Raw genomic sequence first — 18,915 nt, 5'->3', positions numbered from 1 at the left:
AGAAAGAGAGAAAGCAGGCTGCTCCCTAATGCAAAGAGGCACAACTCACCAGAGTCTTGCAGCCTTACCCCAATATAACAGGACTTGACTATAAGGGTTGGGATTGGGTTGAAAACTACCCAACACTCTCAGACTTGGTTGGGTCAGGTAGTCTCTGATACACATGGAGTTGGCAGGGCAGCTACATGCCCCGCTCCTGCATACCTAAGCTACATTGTTACACTCTGTGTTGTTGCATAGTGAGTGTGGTGATGAGTCACTGTGCCTCTAGCTCTGCAGCACACACAGCAAAGAAAAGCGTCAATAGCTGGCAGAAGCCAGGCACACAGCTGCTACTGAACTAACCCTACAGGCAGGAGATGGATTGTGGAAGCTCCCCCATTAGGATGATCCCCATGCATGAGCCGGTGAAGAGAGCATCCTGAGGAAGAGAGGGGAACTGGCTGCACTTGGGGTGTGCAGTGCTTGGCGGGGGCAGGGAATGGCCAATGGGCTGGAGTGGGTAAATGGAACTGGGGGATAATTAGCCTCAGTGGCTCCGGAGAAGAAACAAAGTAAATGGCATCTGGGCCGGTGGCTAGACTGTTGCAACCTGACCCAATCGGATCTGACTACAAGTATGCAGTTCGGGTCAGGTTGAAAACAACCCAACACCTCTGGGCTCAATTTGGGTTCAGATAGGCTGTGATCTAGTTGGCTTTGGGTTGGTCTTTAAAATTAGTGCCGAGCAGACCACTACAACTCACCACATCTTGCTCTAGGCTGGCTTTTTCCATAGTGACCACTGAAAGACCCAGATCACATGCCTCTCTCTCTACAGAGCCCTCTAGACTGCAAGCAGGAATAGGAAACCCCCTGAATTGTTAAAGTGCTATCTCATAATTTTAATGGTTTTCAATATACCATAATACTTACCTATCTCACCGGGGGCTCTGGACACCTAGCACATGCTTGTAATGTGATATTAAAGTACAACATATTAGTGGCATTGGTAGTTCAGTGTCGTAAGAAAGGGTCGAAGTTATTGTACTTATTTTATTAGATAAGTTATTGTACACATTTATTAGATTATTTAAAAATCAAGCTGCTACTTCCCTTATCCACTCTCAGTCCTATCTCTGTCTCTTCCTCGTGACTGAAATTTCCTCCTCCTGAGCTATTCGCTTACTTCCTTTCTATAAATCTCTCCTTAAAACCTTCCTTTTCTATTTTGCTTGTGATTTGACTGCCTTTGAAAAGCATTTTGTGATAATATTGTGTATTCACTTAAGTTGTATTTTACATAAAAGGTATGGGATAACATAAGAGCAAGGGTGGGGGCTGATGCATTGGTATGTGGGCTGAAAGATTCAACAATAGGCTGCTTTTTAATTCATGCTGAAAATAGAAAATAAAATACCACACTTCAGTATATGTCAACAAAACTGTGACTTTACTTACAGAATAAAAAGAAGTAAAAAAACCCTCCTAAAGCTACTGAGATATGATAAGTTAAGAATCTAACCATGTCATTTGCAGATAAAACTAATCCAAGGCTTCTTTTTAGACACTTGTTATAATGTTGAACAATATGAGCAAAAGAAAATAATTTGCATTATGAAAAACTCCTGTAAATAATATATGCTGAATAGCAGTGTGTGGCTCCAGCAGGATATTGCTTAGAGAGATTTTGTTTAAAACATTTATTGGAGGCATATATTACAGTATATCATTTACTGGCTGGAAGCCATGCAATATGTGTCTTTACAAAAAAAATTACCTTGTAATATGAGCCCCTCTAAGGCATAATTATATAATAAAGTTCTTATTGGGAAAACTGGAAGTAGGCCAAGCCTTGTCCAAATATAGTGAACGTCAGAGCCAAATTTATTATCCTTAGCTATTAACAGGAGAAGGCAGGTTTTGTTTACCAAGCCTAATTCTCTCCTAATTACAGCCACTATAAAATAATTACTATCCATGGGATAACAACACAAGACAGAGTGACTAACAGAAGAAACTGCAGGGGTTAGAAAACAGAGTGCAATTCTGTGTCATTTTGAACAGCTTGTGTACTGCCAGGAACAAATTAACGGACTTCATTAAGGAATTATGTTTTAAGAGTGGCTTTGCAGTGAAGCAATAAAGCAATTAATGCATCTTATTTGGTCCTAGTTCTGAGTTCTAGTGCAGTTTGAGACAACAACTAAATTTTTTTGATGTATCATGTTTAAAAGGATGCAACCACACTACTGAACAAGATGGTTAATGAGACTACTGAAAGGATTCCATTTTGGGCAAATGATATCCAGTGCCTATTGAGTCAACATTTATTATAAGTAGAATCCTTACCAAGCTTATCTTAATGGTATAACAAACAAAGACCAAACTTTTCATTTTCACATTACAAAATAGATTTCTCTGATTATACTTTTGATGAAAATGTGCTATACGAAGTGTGTGTGTATAAATCTGAAATTGTATTTGAGCAACAAAAATAGAATCTTGCAATATTAGTTCAATATTTCATAGTTGCTTTAGACACAAATCAAAAAGGAATATTATCTTGTTGGAACATTCTTCATTAAAGATCACAGTGTTCCTCATTCCCAGATTCTCTAGCTTCTGCCATCTCATCATACAACCCCAAAGGTGTAGAACATACCTAGCTGTAGATTTCTGCACTATTATAGTGTATGTATCAAAATCAACCTGTACACAACATACTCACAGTAGAAAAGGTTAGAGGTTAAGTTTTCTTCCCTCTATGGAGGACCACTTCACCCTCTAGCAGGGCAATCTCCCTTATTTTGGTGACTTAGTAGAAACTGGCAAACTCAACACACTTGGGGAGTCTGTTGTAGATACTGGTTTTAATAGGCCTCCAGATGGCCACATGAAAGCTAAAGGATTATTATAGTAGCTCCCAGCCGTGCCATTATAGATAAAGATATATCAGAGTTTCCTTTACAAACCCACTTTGTGAGGGATTTATAATTTGATCATGAAGATTTTCTTTGCACCAAACGTGAATATAGAAGTTTTCAGCTTAGAGACCATCTTTTTGTTTTATATATTTTATAGAATATATATCAGTTTAATCACTCTTTTTCTGATATTTGGGGCACAAGGCACTATTTCAGGTTGCACAAAATGTTTCTGTGTCACACTTTACTTTAAAAATATTAACCAAAAAAATAAAATGTAAATTTGCAGGCACTTAGGGCCAGATCCTCAGCTGGTATAAATCAGGGCAGCTCCATGGCATCAGTGTAGCTACACAAATGTTTACCAACTAAGGATCTACCCCTGCAACGTCAATATTATGGTAAATGGAAGATCCAGGAGTTTGAACTAAAGCTAAGGCAGAACTGTGCTGTATAGGAACATGGATGGACATTTTTTAATATGACTGCCAGTTAATATCGGAGCTGGATCTGAGGCATAAAATTGGATCTTTATCTGGAACGAAGCATCCCCACATTTCAGATGTGTTAGGGTACAGTGTTTTGTTCAAAACATCAATATATTAGGAGTAGCTGTATGATGCTTACCAGTTTCAGTTCACATGGGTTTCTATTTTATCTGAACTCATATGGCAAAGCTGAAAATCAAAATGGAATTGATTAATTTCATTTACCCTTATGCATTGTTTATAAATGTTTGTTTTTCTGATTGTGTATAGTTTCATGGGATCAAGAAGACCTATTGTCACAGCAGTGCCAGCTGTCACAAAGCATTCCTTATACATCCCAAACAAAACCACAAAACTTAATTTTGAAAAATGTGTGCCAACCAAGAGAAAGCAAAAGGCTTTTCTTCTGTTTTCCTAAAGAAGTTCAGAGAACCTGAAAAGGGTGTGGATAAGTTTCGGTGGCTTTGTTTCTACATTTGACCATACAACTAACTGAATTCTGTATTGTTTCATGGTTATAAATGAATATTTCTCATACTGTTGCTCAAATTACAAGCAATTTATGGAAATAGCTTTAAAATGTGTTGAAAGGGAAAAAGAATGTAGCATACAACTTATTAAATACCACAGAGACTGATGAAGATTCTATACTTTCACCTCTAGTTCTCACATTGGACTCATGCCTTCTGGTACTGAAGTTGAGTGATTGCAATGTGAAAATTAACTTCTTTCCATGCACCGAATCTTTAGGAATATATTTATATTAACATTGTAATGGTCACTACATCACAATGACACTGTGCATCATAAAAAAGCCCTTACAATATATTGTAATAACTCCACAGATTTATGAAACCAAGTTATGAATTGCCATGATCTAGCATAGTGGCATTGCTAACTGCTCCATTACAGAGTGGTATTTCATCAATCAAAAATTTTCAGGCTTTCAGAATTGTCACTAGGTTTTACCCCCTTGGCTCCTCTTCAGTGGCATTAATGTCTAATGTGTCCAAAGTGGGGTAAAATTATGCTTCTGACTAGAACTAACGAAGACTAGAACATCAGCCCTTTTACTCCATTTTTCACTTCTCCGTTGAACTCATGCTTTTATTTATTGATCTATTTAATTGGGAAATACTGCTATTGTCTTAAGAAAAATATTCAAAATACTTTATAAGATTTATATATAAAAACAATAGTCATCAAATGAAACTAAAAGCCCTACAAAGAACTACAGCATAAACACTACAAGAAAAATACAACATATGTACAAATTAAATTACATCAAATTTTAGTTCATAAATGAGTCCCATGTCTTCTTAGAAACCACTGAGTTGATAAGTAGTGCATTTGAATGGGATACATGCCTTCAAATATTGCAGAAAATTCAAGTGTGAGATGTCACGTAGCGTAGCAAATTTGCTGCAATACCTAGACACAAAAGGGTGAGATAAGGATGGACTGTCAACGTTAAGGTCAAGACCTGCAATGGAAGTAATGTACAGATCTAGAGCACTAATGAGGGAAACAATGACTTCCACAATAATGATGCACAATGCTGTATAACATCCCATGTATTCTTGGATAGCCCTGTAAATGTCACAGGCCTTGACTAGACATCAGAATTTCCTTGCTTTTGATGGCTTGTCTTAAGACTTGTTTGGCATATTTTGTAGCTGCTGCTATTTGTTATGTATAAGCCACTGTAAGAAGCTATTACTATACTGATTTGCTGCACTTTATTATGGCAGTTGCATTCTGTTGGTTTTGCATTGAGAGGTCATTGGGCACAGGAGGTCATTGGGCACTTTCAAGAAAGCACTTAAACACATATTTCAGACCATTCCTACTTTTTGCACATGCTTATGTCCCGTCAGTTTCAATGAGACTTAAGCACATGCGTAAGTGCCTTTCCTGAGTCTGGCCTTTATGTATGTGTTAGTGTGGTCAACATTACTGTATTGGTTTCAATATTAACTTTAATTATAAACATATTGACATTCAATACAGAGGTCACCACTGCAAAGTGTAATAAATTTATCAAGAGTTACCACATCATGGGATCTGAGATCCTGTAGTTATTCCTTTAACTTAGAATAGAAAAATAACTATGGTATGTCAGTAATGGTCTAGATAATACTTAGTCCTGCCATGAGTGCAAGGGACTGGACTAGATGACCTCTTGAGGTCCCTTCCAGTTCTATGATTCTATGTTACAGTGTGGTGAGTCTTAGAAAATGTTGTATATCAACCATAGTGGTCTTCATCATCTGGAGCTGAGATGCTTTATGGGAGATTTCATAAAATGGAGACAAAAACTATGGTGAGCAAATCTTTAACCTGAAATAATTGATAGATTCCAAGAGGGCTATCTTTACAATTTCCAGGATCCTAAGCCTCCAGATGGCTGGATAATCAAGCTGTCACCACTGGATGTGTGTTGTGTTCTGTGCTACAATACTTTATTTGAATACAAAATCACAATGAAGAGGTGAGAAACAATGCGGGTGAAATCCTGGCCTTTACTATCTCATGAGGGCAGAGGTCCTCAGTCCCTGTTAGTGCCAGCCTTTGTTTAATCACAAGGGAAAATATGGGGCATAGTTAAGCATGTGTTGTAGTCTCCAACCAAGCAAGTCCCAAAACTAGAGTAACAGGAGTGTTGGAAGTCAGTTCTGGGGTGCACTGGGGATATGTGCAGATTTGCATATACAGGATCACTTAAAAGTGGCACCCCACTAAAGTCTTCCTTGAACTCTGTCAGTTCACCCTCTGGCCCTAAATTAACTAACAGTACATCACTTTTCCCCTTCCTACATTTATTGTACCCCACCTTGGCCAGGCACCATTGACTCTTTTTGTCAGCAGTAACAGCAGCTCAGGTGAATCTTTAAGACCCTTTCCTTTCTCCTTTCCCAGTTGGCTGCTTTGTGCTCCATGGACAAACTATCTTTGGGCCTCTTAATGAAGGAGCTGATAGGATCTGAAAGGAAGGAGTATGCTGAGTATCTGGTAGGTCCATGGAATGAAGGAACTAGTCTTGCTCATTCTGGCAACTGGTTAAAAACTGGAGACAGTAGCTGGAAGAACAAGGTGCTGGAGAAGAGGTCAGAAAGTGGGACTTTTTGGCCAAAATCTAGATCTTATTTAGGTCCAGGAAATGAGGAAACTCACAACCCTTGCTTCTTTCTAGCTGGAACAATGAATCATTCATTTTTATGAATCCAATTGTGGTTGGGTTTTGTGTTCGCATGTCTGTTGTTTTCCTCACATAAGCAAAACATTTCCAAGAAACAGTTAAATTTGTTTTCATTTGTGAACTAATCCAAATTTTAACCCAGAGAAGTGCTAATGTGTCTGAAAAGAGCCGGACATTAATTTTGGTCCTATTCTGCTGCACGCTGAATTAAATGGTTTAGTACTCTCCCCCTTCCGCCCCCCCCCCCCCAGAAAATGTAGGATTAAAGGTAGGGTTGCCACCTTTCTAATTGGACCCCTTAGGCCCTGCCCCTGTCCCCTATTTCCCCAAGGCCCCGCCCCTGCTCCATATCACCCCCTTCTTTGCCTCTTTCCCCAGGCCCTACCCCTTCTCTGTCTCTTCCTCCAGGGCCCTGCCCTGATCACTCGCTCCTCTCCCCTCCTCCTGTCGCTCACTGGATCATCTCAAGAAGCTTATCTGCAGGTAGGAGATAGCCCTGGTGGAACAGGGGCTGGTGCGGGTTAATGACCCTGTGCCTCCCTCCACGGTAACTGGACTTTTGGTTTGGGTGCCATTTAGGGGTTGCCAGGTCCCCTTTTGGGCCAGACTTTCCAGTCAGAAACCAGGCACTTGGCAACTCTAAATGGCACTTGGACACAGAAGCCAAAAACTGGACTGTCAGGGTAAAACCCAGATGGGTGGCAACCCTAATGAAAAGAGTGACCCACCTGAAAAGACAGGACAGAGGGAGCTCCCCCAATCCTGTTTCCCAAAGACTTTGGGAAATGGCAGTTTGCTACTTCATTAGCAAAGATAATCTTCCGCAGATAGCCATTGGACTACATTGCCCAGCATGCTACTAAATGGGGTCAAAGTCCACAGGTCAGAGTATCGCATGATACCTGTTTCTTGCCATACCCACCACTGGGCAGGAGCTCCAAATGCACAGAAGTCATCTGAGCTGAGCAGTAGGGCTTTCCAGCCTCAAACTTTTTCACTGTGGAATATAATAGTAGTTACCATGGGACAGTGTTCAGCCAGTAGTATCCATTTTATTTTATACGGAAAGTTGAGTTATATGGTTCTGTAACAATCATGCTCCAACTCCACCAGAGTGCATTTGCATAGATACCTAGTTGCTAATTGCTGTCTTACCTAGAAAACATAGAATAGAGGAGAAACTTTGGGGGATCACTGACATTCTATTTCATTTGCGGGTTGGGGACCAATTCCAAGTTGGGGACCAGTTATGCCCTGACCTCCCACTAAATCAATGGGAAGTGGATGCCTGACTCACATTTTCTATTTCCTACAATCACCCAAACTTTTGCTCCTGGTAAAAATGCCTCATATTTATCGTTTCACCCTCGTCTGATTTGAAGGTCTATCTTTGTGAAATAGAATACTGAAGCTGAGGAGTATCTAAAATACCGAGCGTTGTTATGATAGATGTGCCAGGGAGCTTGGTTTTAAAATATTATGCACTGATTTATCCTTCCAACACTGCAGTAGTCACTGGTTTCTCTATTATAGTTTCTCTCCTTTTTGATGTACAGATGTAGTTTATTAGTAGTGCTCATTAACAAATGAATGTTTCTCCCAAAATTTGCATGGCTTTTGTGTGTCCATACAATTACTGTACTGTATTTCTCAAGCATGTAGAATAACTAGTGTGCTGCTGTTTCAAACCTGCTCAGTATAGATACAGAGACTGAGATGCATGCATTTAAAACACAAAGATGTATTCTGAAGGTATAGTTTAAAAAAAAACAAAAAAAAAACCACCTTCCTAAGGGTATGTGTACGCTGCAACTGGGAGCGGGCTTCCCAACCCAGGTAGACAGACTTGTGCTAGCTTTTCTGGAGCTAGCATGCTACAAATAGCAGTGTGGATATTGCGGCATGGGCAGCAGCTCATGCTAGCCACCCGAATCTAAGCCTGCCCGACCACCCTAGGTGTGACCTTGGGTAGCTAGCCAGAGCAGCTGTGCATGCCACAACATCCACCCTGCTAATTTTAGTGTGCTAGCTCAAGCGAAGAGAGAGAGAGAGAGTCATGCTCCCAGCTGCAGTGTAGACGTGTGAGAGGTCCGGAGTCTGTGTCCTTCTGTGTTTTACACTGTAACCCAATATGCAACCACAGGCCAACGTACCGCAGATCATTGAAAAATTCTGAGAGCTGCTAAGTACTCTGCATGTTTTCTCAGTGGATCAGAACAAGGTTAGTTCACACAAGTGTTCTTGTAATAGTGATTCATTAGGGAAAGTGCTCAGTGGCCCACTTCCACACACTTCCTGCTCCTGTGAGGTCAGTATTGGACAGTGCTAGTTATAACATGCAGGCCTATACAAATGGAGGATCTGTTAAACTGTTAAAGGTAAAAGTACTAACCTTTAAGATATTATTTGAAGGGGGACATTTTCGAGTCTTCCTAAGAGATTTCAGATCATAAGTCCCAATGGCCTCCTAGTTGACTTGTGCTCCTAAATTCTGTAGGCACTTTTGAAAATCTACCACTAAACTTTAATATCCTAAATCATTATGGGTGAAATTCACTTGTAGCAATATAGTCCTATATTCAAACTTGACCTGGGTGGAGGACAAAGTGAATGGGGAGGTAATCTCTAGGCTCCTTCCCAAGACCAGGGTGCAAGATTCCTGGGCAGCCTCCCCCATCCCTATTGTCATCTCTGGGCTGGAAGAGTAGCCAAAGCCCCTTCATACAAGTTGCATGGGTTATCATGGCCACCAGTTTATGTAGATAGATTTGTGATACCATCTCTGATCCACTGCCTCTCTAGGGCTCTTGTGGAGATCCTTCCTATTCGTACAACAGGTTTCCCTTATGTGATTTGAGATCTATTGGCAATAATAGGGATGCTTGCAGTGTTTGACCATATGCTATGATTGTGCCATTTAGAATTTATAATCATGTAGTATTAAAGTTAACCAAATTCCCCCCAAATTAGGGCTATGGCCTGCCCCCTTCACTGCATGTCACCAAGGCTCCCTTTTTAATGCATATTTATTTTAGACAAAATTTGGCCCTTAAATTGTGCAAAAAGCCAGGGCCACGTATTGATTTTTTTCTCTTTTCTACACACCCAAGTTGTGCCTGCAAAATGCCCAGTGTACCCTGTAAATTATATTACACACACACATCCTTTACAGGCATGCATGCAACAAGCCTTTAAATGGTAAAAATGTGGCTCCTAGCAATTATCTACTCTGGTAAAATCTGATATAAGTATTTGTCTATTGATGAAAACTGACACGGCTCATTTACATGTATTGAAAGTATTTATAGCTTTCAATGAAAACATGCATAAATACAGTTCTAACTTCCTTTGCCTTTAAAACACTACAATATATCATTCTCATGATTTCCTGGATTAGCCACGTACAGTACACTGATAAAGAAAAATGATTTATTGTAAAATAGTTACAAGTAAAGAAATGTCCTTCGAGGATACAATAATTGTTTTCATTTTCCTTTCCCCAGTGCCAGTGGAATAGTAAAATGCTAATAGATGCAAATTATGCATGATCTTTAATGCATACTAAAAAGGGACGATTTGAAAAAACAGGTACCTTTTGTTAGTGATTATCAGTAGTCATTGCATTATTGTTTTCTGTTTGTATGCCATGTTAAACTGTAACATTCAGTATAATCATTTGGGATTTCTTTATATACTGCCCAGGAACAGACAGGCTACAACAACTATGCTTTCCTGAAGGGTTAAAAAAAAATTCCTTGGTTCAAAATAAATTCCACAAGGAAATCTTGGAAAGAGAAAACAAACATTGCCCCAGTAGGACAGCCACTGTGACTTGAAGAACAGAAAATTGAAATACATGAAAAATCAATGAGGTAATAATTAAATTGTGGAACCCACAGTACAGTGGCCAGAGCTCAGCATGCATTTGTTAATATATTCTGGGAACTGGGGTAATCAGCAGTTAAAGGAGAGCAAAGAATGGCTGTCATCCTGAAGCTAATTTCATGATCAGACTCTTTAAAAACACATACCTGCTACAATATACAGAGATATTTATAGGAGGTTAAAGATACAAATTACAGTCCACAAGACTATACATTCCTGATTACCCGGCATTCTTAAATCAGTCCCCTCCTCAGTCTCCCACCCGGGCCTCAGCTGCAGTGTAGCTGTCATTTACGCTATCCATGGCACAGGATTGATGACAGTCATTCGCTGATGAAGCTGTATACATCATTTCTGTCCGGGCTGCACTGGCCAGATGGACCCTGACCATCCATCGCCTGTCAGGGACGCATCTGTTCACACTGCTGCTAGGGGTACTAACAAGTCATTGGCTTTCCAAAAGGACAGTGTCAGCTGGATAGGGCACAACATAAAAACTGTTGTTGTTTTTTTAATAAAGATTCTGTAGCAGGTTTTTTTTACCATAAAAATGATAGTTTCCATTAGCTTGTGTAAAAGAAGTAGTTTAAAAAAAATCATCTAAGCAGATGGAGACACTTTCTGAACCCAAAATATGAAGAGCCTGGCAGTTATTTTTTGATCCTTGTATATTTATTGTTTTTCAAATAGATGGTTGGACTGATAAAATATTAAAGATGACTATATGGAAATGAATTGTGCTTTTCTCTTAAACCTAAAAATATTTGCATATTTCTTCCTACACCTAGAATTGTCCCTGGATATTCTTCATGTAGAATATCTTCAACATGGATTAAACTTTCTATCTACCTGAAATGAAGGAGCAGTAAAGGAATATTTTACTGTTCAATCTGCAATGTAACCCTAGCCACCAGGAAGAGGGAAACAAGCTTCTGAAATGATTGTTTTCAGTAGTGGACTTTATTCTCACACACAAAAGTGGCTTATGTTGTAGATACTAAAAGTGAGAATGTTATTGTAGGACAGAGGCTGTAGACATATACTCCCTGTTCACATGCATCCCCATTCCCTCCCCCATCTTGGGGGATAACACATAAGTAACAATATCGTGTATGGCCAGTTTACAATGCACAGTAGAAAGAGCAATTTATTATACAAGGGCTTGCTTTGAAAATTCTTGTGAAGTGCTCATGCAACTGTGTTTTAACATAGATAAGAATGTAAAGTACAAGCTCCTCAAAATGGCATCCAGATTAAAACAGAGCACCCATCGTATGAGCTTCCTGAACAAGGGACAACTCCACCACCATGACAAAAAGAAAAGTTTCTGGACCTTACTGAGGAGATACATTGTACTGATAGTAGTGGGTATCCTCTATGCTCAGCCTCTCTGGAGAAATGTTTTACACCCACTACACCTGAAGTTATTTTCCTTCCTTATTTCAGTCAGACCTACATTTGTGCTTGCCTGTTGCTCAGTGGACTTAAAAATATTTTGGATAAAATATTCACTTTTTGTAGACGCACAGGATGATGATGGACTTTGGAATCATTATAAGATAACTAGTTGGCAATTTGAACAGTTAATATCAATTACTTCTTTGCACAGATAATTTTTAATTTCCATTTTCTCTAAGGTCTCCCTTAGAAACTTTGAAATAACATCTATTTCCCTCTTTGTCCTTTTGCATTTGGTAAATATTGATGTTTTTATTCTTTCTGTATCTTATGGAAGATAAGTCATGTGTGTCTGTCTTGTTTAGTTCTCTGTTTGTCATCAGCTTTGCTAAGTATGGCATCTCAAGAAAAAGTGTATTATTTGCTCATGAATAAATGATAGCTGTTTTAAATAAAAATCAGTGAAGGTGTTGTGTGTGTAATGTCAAGTTTTGAAGGATTTTTAGACTCCATAAAACACTTCCTACCATTCTGTAGCAGTTACAGAGCATGTTAGATTAGTATGTCTGACCTGCTTAGTGATATCTCTTTTTATATGGTATTCAGACAAACCATGCACAAACGTTTGCATTTTACTGCTGATTCCTGTCCTCAGCCTTTACTAGCAGCCATTGCCATCTCCAGTGGGATTGTTGTTTTTATACATTGCTATTTCTGTAGCAACCAAAGTCCTTAACAGATAAATCAGATAGAATACCTGCCCTCAAGAGAAAGGACAGTGTGTGGAGCTTCCCCCCAATGGAGAGCACACCTTCTATAAAAACCTGTGTGTGGGGTGTAGCCTGTGCCACCTTGTGTACCAGTTTGTGGATTGCAGCAGTAGAGTTGGGCAAACCTCTATCTCTTTCCCACTCCTTTAATGTCACCTCCAGGCAAATAACAAAAGAGACAATCCATGTACCACCATTCTGCCTCACCGTTACCTGGAACAGCTTGTTAAAAGGCTAGTTGATATGGGAAGGGCAAAAGCTCCAGTGTAAGTCTGGGAAAATGCTTTTGTTACAAACTTATCTTATCTAGCTCCTGGGTATTTTGTTTATAGTAAACTGTGTGCTTGGGTGTTGTAATACTGCATTTAGGATTGTATGGAGCAATGTCTGGCAGGAAAATGGCAGAATGTAGGTCAGTGGTTGAAGGTCACCTGAATGAAGTAAGTCTTGAGAAGGGCTATGAAGGAGAGAAATGATTTCATAGAATATTTTTCCTTAAAAGTGGGTTCTTTCAGGGATGATATAATAGAGTTGGGCAATCTAGATTTATTAATGGTGCATTGTAAAAAACACAAGACCTTATTAGAGGGGGTACTTCTTGGCACTTAACCATGCTGGCTTTCTCTATAGAGAGGTAGACAAGGGACCTGAGTATCTTGAACATTTAAGTGCTCACCCAGTCTAGCTAGGAATGATGGTTTCTATTCTGTTTCTGTACTTTTTTGTACAGCAGATCCTCTTTCTAATACAATCAGTAGATGAAGAATAAATCACTTCAGCGGGGAATGAGAGTTGAACTATACAGTATTCTCCCTTTGTGCATTCTGTGTTTCCTCTGGATGCCACCTTTTGAGAAAACAAGAATAAACCATCATTTAGCTCATAAATTAGGCCTGAAATATTTCGTTCACTGGCAAAAAAGAAGTTATTGATTTTTAAATTTAGTATCAACAAACCAGCAAATTCATCTTCAGCACTTTTATTTTGCTTTGGTTTGTGTAATCTTTATTTATATGGAGACAAAGTATGATTGGATATGCTATGTTCCTTTTCTGTGCTACTTATAAACTTTCATACCTCAGTGATCCTAGGTAAGCAAGTAAATATGTTGAAAATAAGGTATAGAGCTTTGTTTACCCTAACTGTTGGATTCTCTTGCTGTTTGTTTGTTCGTGAAATCAAAAGAAAAAAACTAATTCAATCCCTTCTTGAATTAAAAATTGAAAGTCTTGACAGTGGTTTTGTTCTAAGTTTCAAGGATGATGACTTGCATGGCAAAGCAGACAACAAATGCTACCCTGATTATTGAATTGTGTTTGAGGAAGAATCCTACATTGTCATAATGATCAAATAACCAATCCCTGTTTACAAAATAAAGGCCAGAATTCTTACACATTAAATGAGTAAAATATTTTAAAGAGTACTGAAGTATCCATATATACATACACGCATGCAAGCTAAATAATGTACGGAAAGGTGAGACAAAACAAGGGATGCAGATTATAATGCACAGTTGGATAGAGGCCATCAAAACCAAACCAGGTAGAAAACCAGGTATAGCAGTTTGGGATACAAAAGGAAAATAGCCTGGTGCCAGAGTTTCTATGTGATAGCAGGATTCTCTAATATTTTGGGGGTATGAGGATTGTTTTCTGTAATATCTGTTCACTACTTGAAAATCATATTACAGAGACAATAGTAGGGTAAAATTCACAATGCTTGCAAAGCATGTATTGATATTTAATCAGGCTGCTTTTTCAAAAAGCTGATACCATGAAATTTTATACAAATGATTCAAGGCTGGATTTTTTTGTTATTCTAGATATTGTTAAAGACTTTTTCATAGGACTTTTTAGGTAGCAGTATCAACATAGTGCTGGTTCAATGATCACTGGCAGCATAACATAAAAATATGTTGTCAGTTGAATTCAGCTTGGTTTCGCCTTTCAAAGAGCCACACTAACTTTGAATAGTTAGGGCCAGATACTCAACTGTGCCCAGTTTCTCTTGGGTGCAGGTATGAGGACTTTAAAAGGGGGTCAGTTTTGGCAACCTGACCCTAAGGCCAGTTCTATGCCAGCCTGGTAAATATTAGTATTGGAACTGATCAAAAAATATACAATAAAGACATTTCAATATTATCAAAACATTTACTTTTGATAATGTTGTGTTCTGTGAGATCATTTCAGTGTTTTCAAAGCAGAAATTTTCGTTACTGTTCTGTAAAAAATTTCAAAATTTTGACTTTTTGTTCTGTTTCAGGACAAAAGCAGATTTCGAAATGTCCACATTTCCTATGAGATGGAATTTCCATTTTCTGACCGACTCTAATTGGAATAGCTGGGGCCATTTGGCAGCTCGGGGGGAAGTAGCTGAAGTGCAGTGCCCTCTGGCCACATGCCCAGCACAACATGAGCTATGCTGATTCTCCACTCTCCCACATTGGGGGAACTGACAATGCAGTGAAATTAACATTTGTTTTCAAATTTGAGAAAACTAAGTGATTTTTCACTACTCATTCAGCTCTACTCACGGATATTATGGAATTTATACTGAACGTGTGATGGCATTGTGTTCTCCAAGTATTCATAATGGAATTTATGCTGCACATGTGGAATTTTTCTGCATGTGCATGTATGTCCTATTCTAGATCATGTTACAACTGGCTCTGCGATTTCAGCTCATTCCTACCAAACATACCTTCACAGGCAGCCAGGCAGAACTCAGTGAAACAGTAACACATTACTTCTCTTGGAACTTACATCCAGGAACATTCCAACTACTGATTTCAAGAAACCTTTAAATATAGAGGAGGAGGATGACCTGTGTGACGTGTAAAACAGAAATATATTAACAATAAAACCTCTTCTTATAGAAATAAAATACACATACTACTTATGTATTACCTACAATAACTTAACTGAACAGTATAGGAACATATTGGCAAACAAATGAGTACTCCTTCTCAGAGATGACATTACTTCAATAGAGAAAAGTCGTGCAGAAATTTGAATAGAAGGTGGGTAATTTTAAGATGGACTCTGAAACCCAGGGGGTAAGGAAAATGTCATCTTGCAAGGGGAAAACACAGTGAATAGAATGACTCTTCCTGGTGGGACCTTAGGAAAGAGGGGACAGGGACACTACTTCTCTCTTTACTGACAAAGTAAAATATTGTCCTACTTCCTGATCATGTCTTGTATTGACAATGCTTTCACATCAGCTGCCCATGTTTAAAATAGGCAAGTGGTAAATAGCTTATACCCCACTTTCTGGAACTGACTAAAGGGGAGAGACAATTAAGTGGAAGAATTTTCCCACACTTTTTTTCCTACTATATCTAGTAGAACAAAAGGCAGAATAAATTCTGCAAGCTAAACTTCATACTTACACCTAATAGCCATAAAATAAAAACCAGTCACTTGACCATATTTGAAATTCCTGCTTGCTTATGTGTCCATCAAAGAACAGCTCCCACACCAGTATGTACTTGTGTGCTGTATTTTCAACATCAGAAGGGCAGAATACCATGTGGAGCATGTACCCACCGAGCCACATAGAAGATCCACAGGATACAGAAAGGCACATGTGTGAATGTAGAAAAGATCAAAAAAGATCTCAAATACCATATAGCTTCATTTAGAAGCCACTCCTCAATTAGTAACAGCTCTTATTTAGCAGCTGCAGCTTCACCATGCAACTTACAAGGCTTCTAAACATTACCCAGTGCACTGAATTGCCATTTGAAAAATAATTGCTCTGAGAAGAGCTACTTCTGGAAATTACAATTTTGCAATAGTTTACAAAGCACTGAATCCTTATCCCTGGATGAAGCTATTCCATCTCTGGCTAGGATTTTGTCACAAGGTAAACTAGACTGGATCTGGGTAGCACTTGCGTAACAGACCTTCAGAAGTAACCCAGGTGCTGCACAAAGTGCTGTGTGGTGGCACTTTTAGTAACGGCACCCTTCCTTCAGAGTCAGTACTAAAGAAATGTTCCAGCATGGTTTTGAATGAAACATAAAGTTGGGAGCTTGACCATTCATAGTCATTATGAAGCTACTAGGGTATTTTTCACAAAAGCAAAGGTGTGACCCTTTATGTCCAGATTCAAGTCAGAATAATTGCTTTCTACATGGAGAGGGAAGATGGTCCTGTGTTTAATCAAGAGAACTAGGTTCCATTTCTGACTATGCCTCAGACATCTTCACTTTGGATTCCATTTTCTGTCTGTAGCCATGGGCAAGGATCCAGTCCTGCAAGCTCTCTACATCTGAGACTCCCAAAGGCTTGAATAAGAGTTCTGCACATCAGCTCTTGCAGGGTGGGTCCTGAAATCAGTTAGGGTCAATTCTGCCACCACTATATTGAGTAGTTCCTTACTCAGTGAGTAGTTTCTTTGTTCACTGAGTACAGTGTTATACCCCAGGTGAGTAAGGGTGGAAAAATCTGTCCCTAAGTAATTCCTGTTTACAAAGTGATTTAAGATAAAAAGTATTATTAATGAAAATTCTTAGAAATGTCTGTTGGATACAGAATTCCTCAGTTTCTGTCCTGTGCTGCTCGGGTAGGATTATCGTGCTGTTAAGCAGTTGCTGCATTTCACTGGTTTATAGAAGTGATCCATGATAATATTTTATACATTTAAGATCTTATTTCTACTGCTTTCTCAGTTGAATATTCAGAAAGACAAAAGGGACACAGCAACATCTGGCTGTAAGCCATCTATCCAACTCTTGTGGGTAACCAGGTCCTTTTTGTTTAGAGGTACGTAATTATTTGAGAATACATCCAAACATTTTCTAAAAAGTTCTTTGATGCATTTGATAGATGACTCCTATTGACTTTAATAGGAGTTGCATAACTACAACCTCCCGTTTAGCACTAAGGGCTTGTCTACATTACCTACTGCATCGACGGGCAGCGATTGATCCAGCGGGGGGGTCGATTTATCGCATCTAGTCTAGACACGATAAATCGACCGCTGAGTGCTCTCCCGTCGACTCCGGTACTCCACTAGGGTGAGAGGCGCAGGCGGAGTTGACAGGGGAGCGTCAGCCGTCGACTTACCGCAGTGAAGACACCACGGTAAGTAGATCTAAGTACGTCGACGTCATCTACGTTATTCAGGTAGCTGAAGTTGCGTAACTTAGATCGATTCTCGCCCCCCTAGTGTAGACCAGTCTTTAGTATCTAACTACACTTGTCTGAACTACATTTAGCAGTTCAGACATCTGGCCAGTCCTTAGGTGGGTATGGCAAAAAAGCAGTATATTTTTAATAGTCTGCATCTGGGTATATACTGTCATGAAAGTAAGCTCTTGTTTCCAAGTAGGTGTAGAGCAATTCTTTGATCTCTTCCTGGGTATTATTTGCTTTTGAAGCCCTTGTTGTTCTAATTTAAATCTCAAAACTTCTTAAGTCATTTAAAAGGATAAGAAAATGCAACTGACTGGTAGGTGTATTCCTCAGAATGGTACCTACTGTAAATAAGTCCTGCTTAAATATAATTCACTTATAATCATGACCTGGCTGTTGAGTGACCAGTTGGATGGCAGTGTATCCCTAGAGAGGTGATTTCCGAAGAAGTGAAGCAGCTCAGTTTGCTGACTTGAGAGAGATTTTGTTTGAGGCTTGTGTGTTTCGTGTTCCAAGTTTAGCTTTTCTTAAAAACAACAAGGAGTCTGGTGGCACCTTAAAGACTAACAGATTTATTTGGGCATAAGCTTTCGTGGGTAGAAACCTCACTTCTTCGGATGCTTTTCTTAAGTTGTTACAATTATTAAGAAATTGCTACTATAGGTCCAGAGGCATTTTTTTTAATACAGTGGATGCAGAGCCATATATTTAACCTTCCCTGTAACTTATGTCAGGCCACAAGGGGCCAAAAATGTAACCCAGGCTCAGAGTGGCACAGGAGTTTTCTGACCATATCCTCTTCCAAGCACTATCACAGCAGCAGGAAGGGTATGGCATACAAGCTTCCATATCAGTTTACACTGTTGAGAGATCACTCTTGGACTGTGTGATCCTCAAAGACCCAGTTAGAGACGGTTCCCGATAACAGAGGTTATTACAGAAGGTAATAGTGTAATAGATTCTGCCCATCAGAGTCAAACACACAAGAGGGGCTCGGTGAAAATGATTTTTTATTCTGACTTCTTTTCTAGCTGCAATAGAACACTCAGCTACAACATAGCTTCTTTCTGAGAATCCACTTTCCTGTGAGCTGGCCGTCTTAATCTCATGGGCCACACTAAGCCAATC

Source organism: Terrapene carolina, unplaced genomic scaffold (genome assembly GCF_002925995.2).
Source record: "Terrapene carolina triunguis isolate 2854851 unplaced genomic scaffold, T_m_triunguis-2.0 Scaffold62, whole genome shotgun sequence".
In the NCBI taxonomy this organism is placed as follows: Eukaryota; Metazoa; Chordata; order Testudines; family Emydidae; genus Terrapene; species Terrapene triunguis.
Note: the sequence above shows the minus strand (reverse complement) of the source record.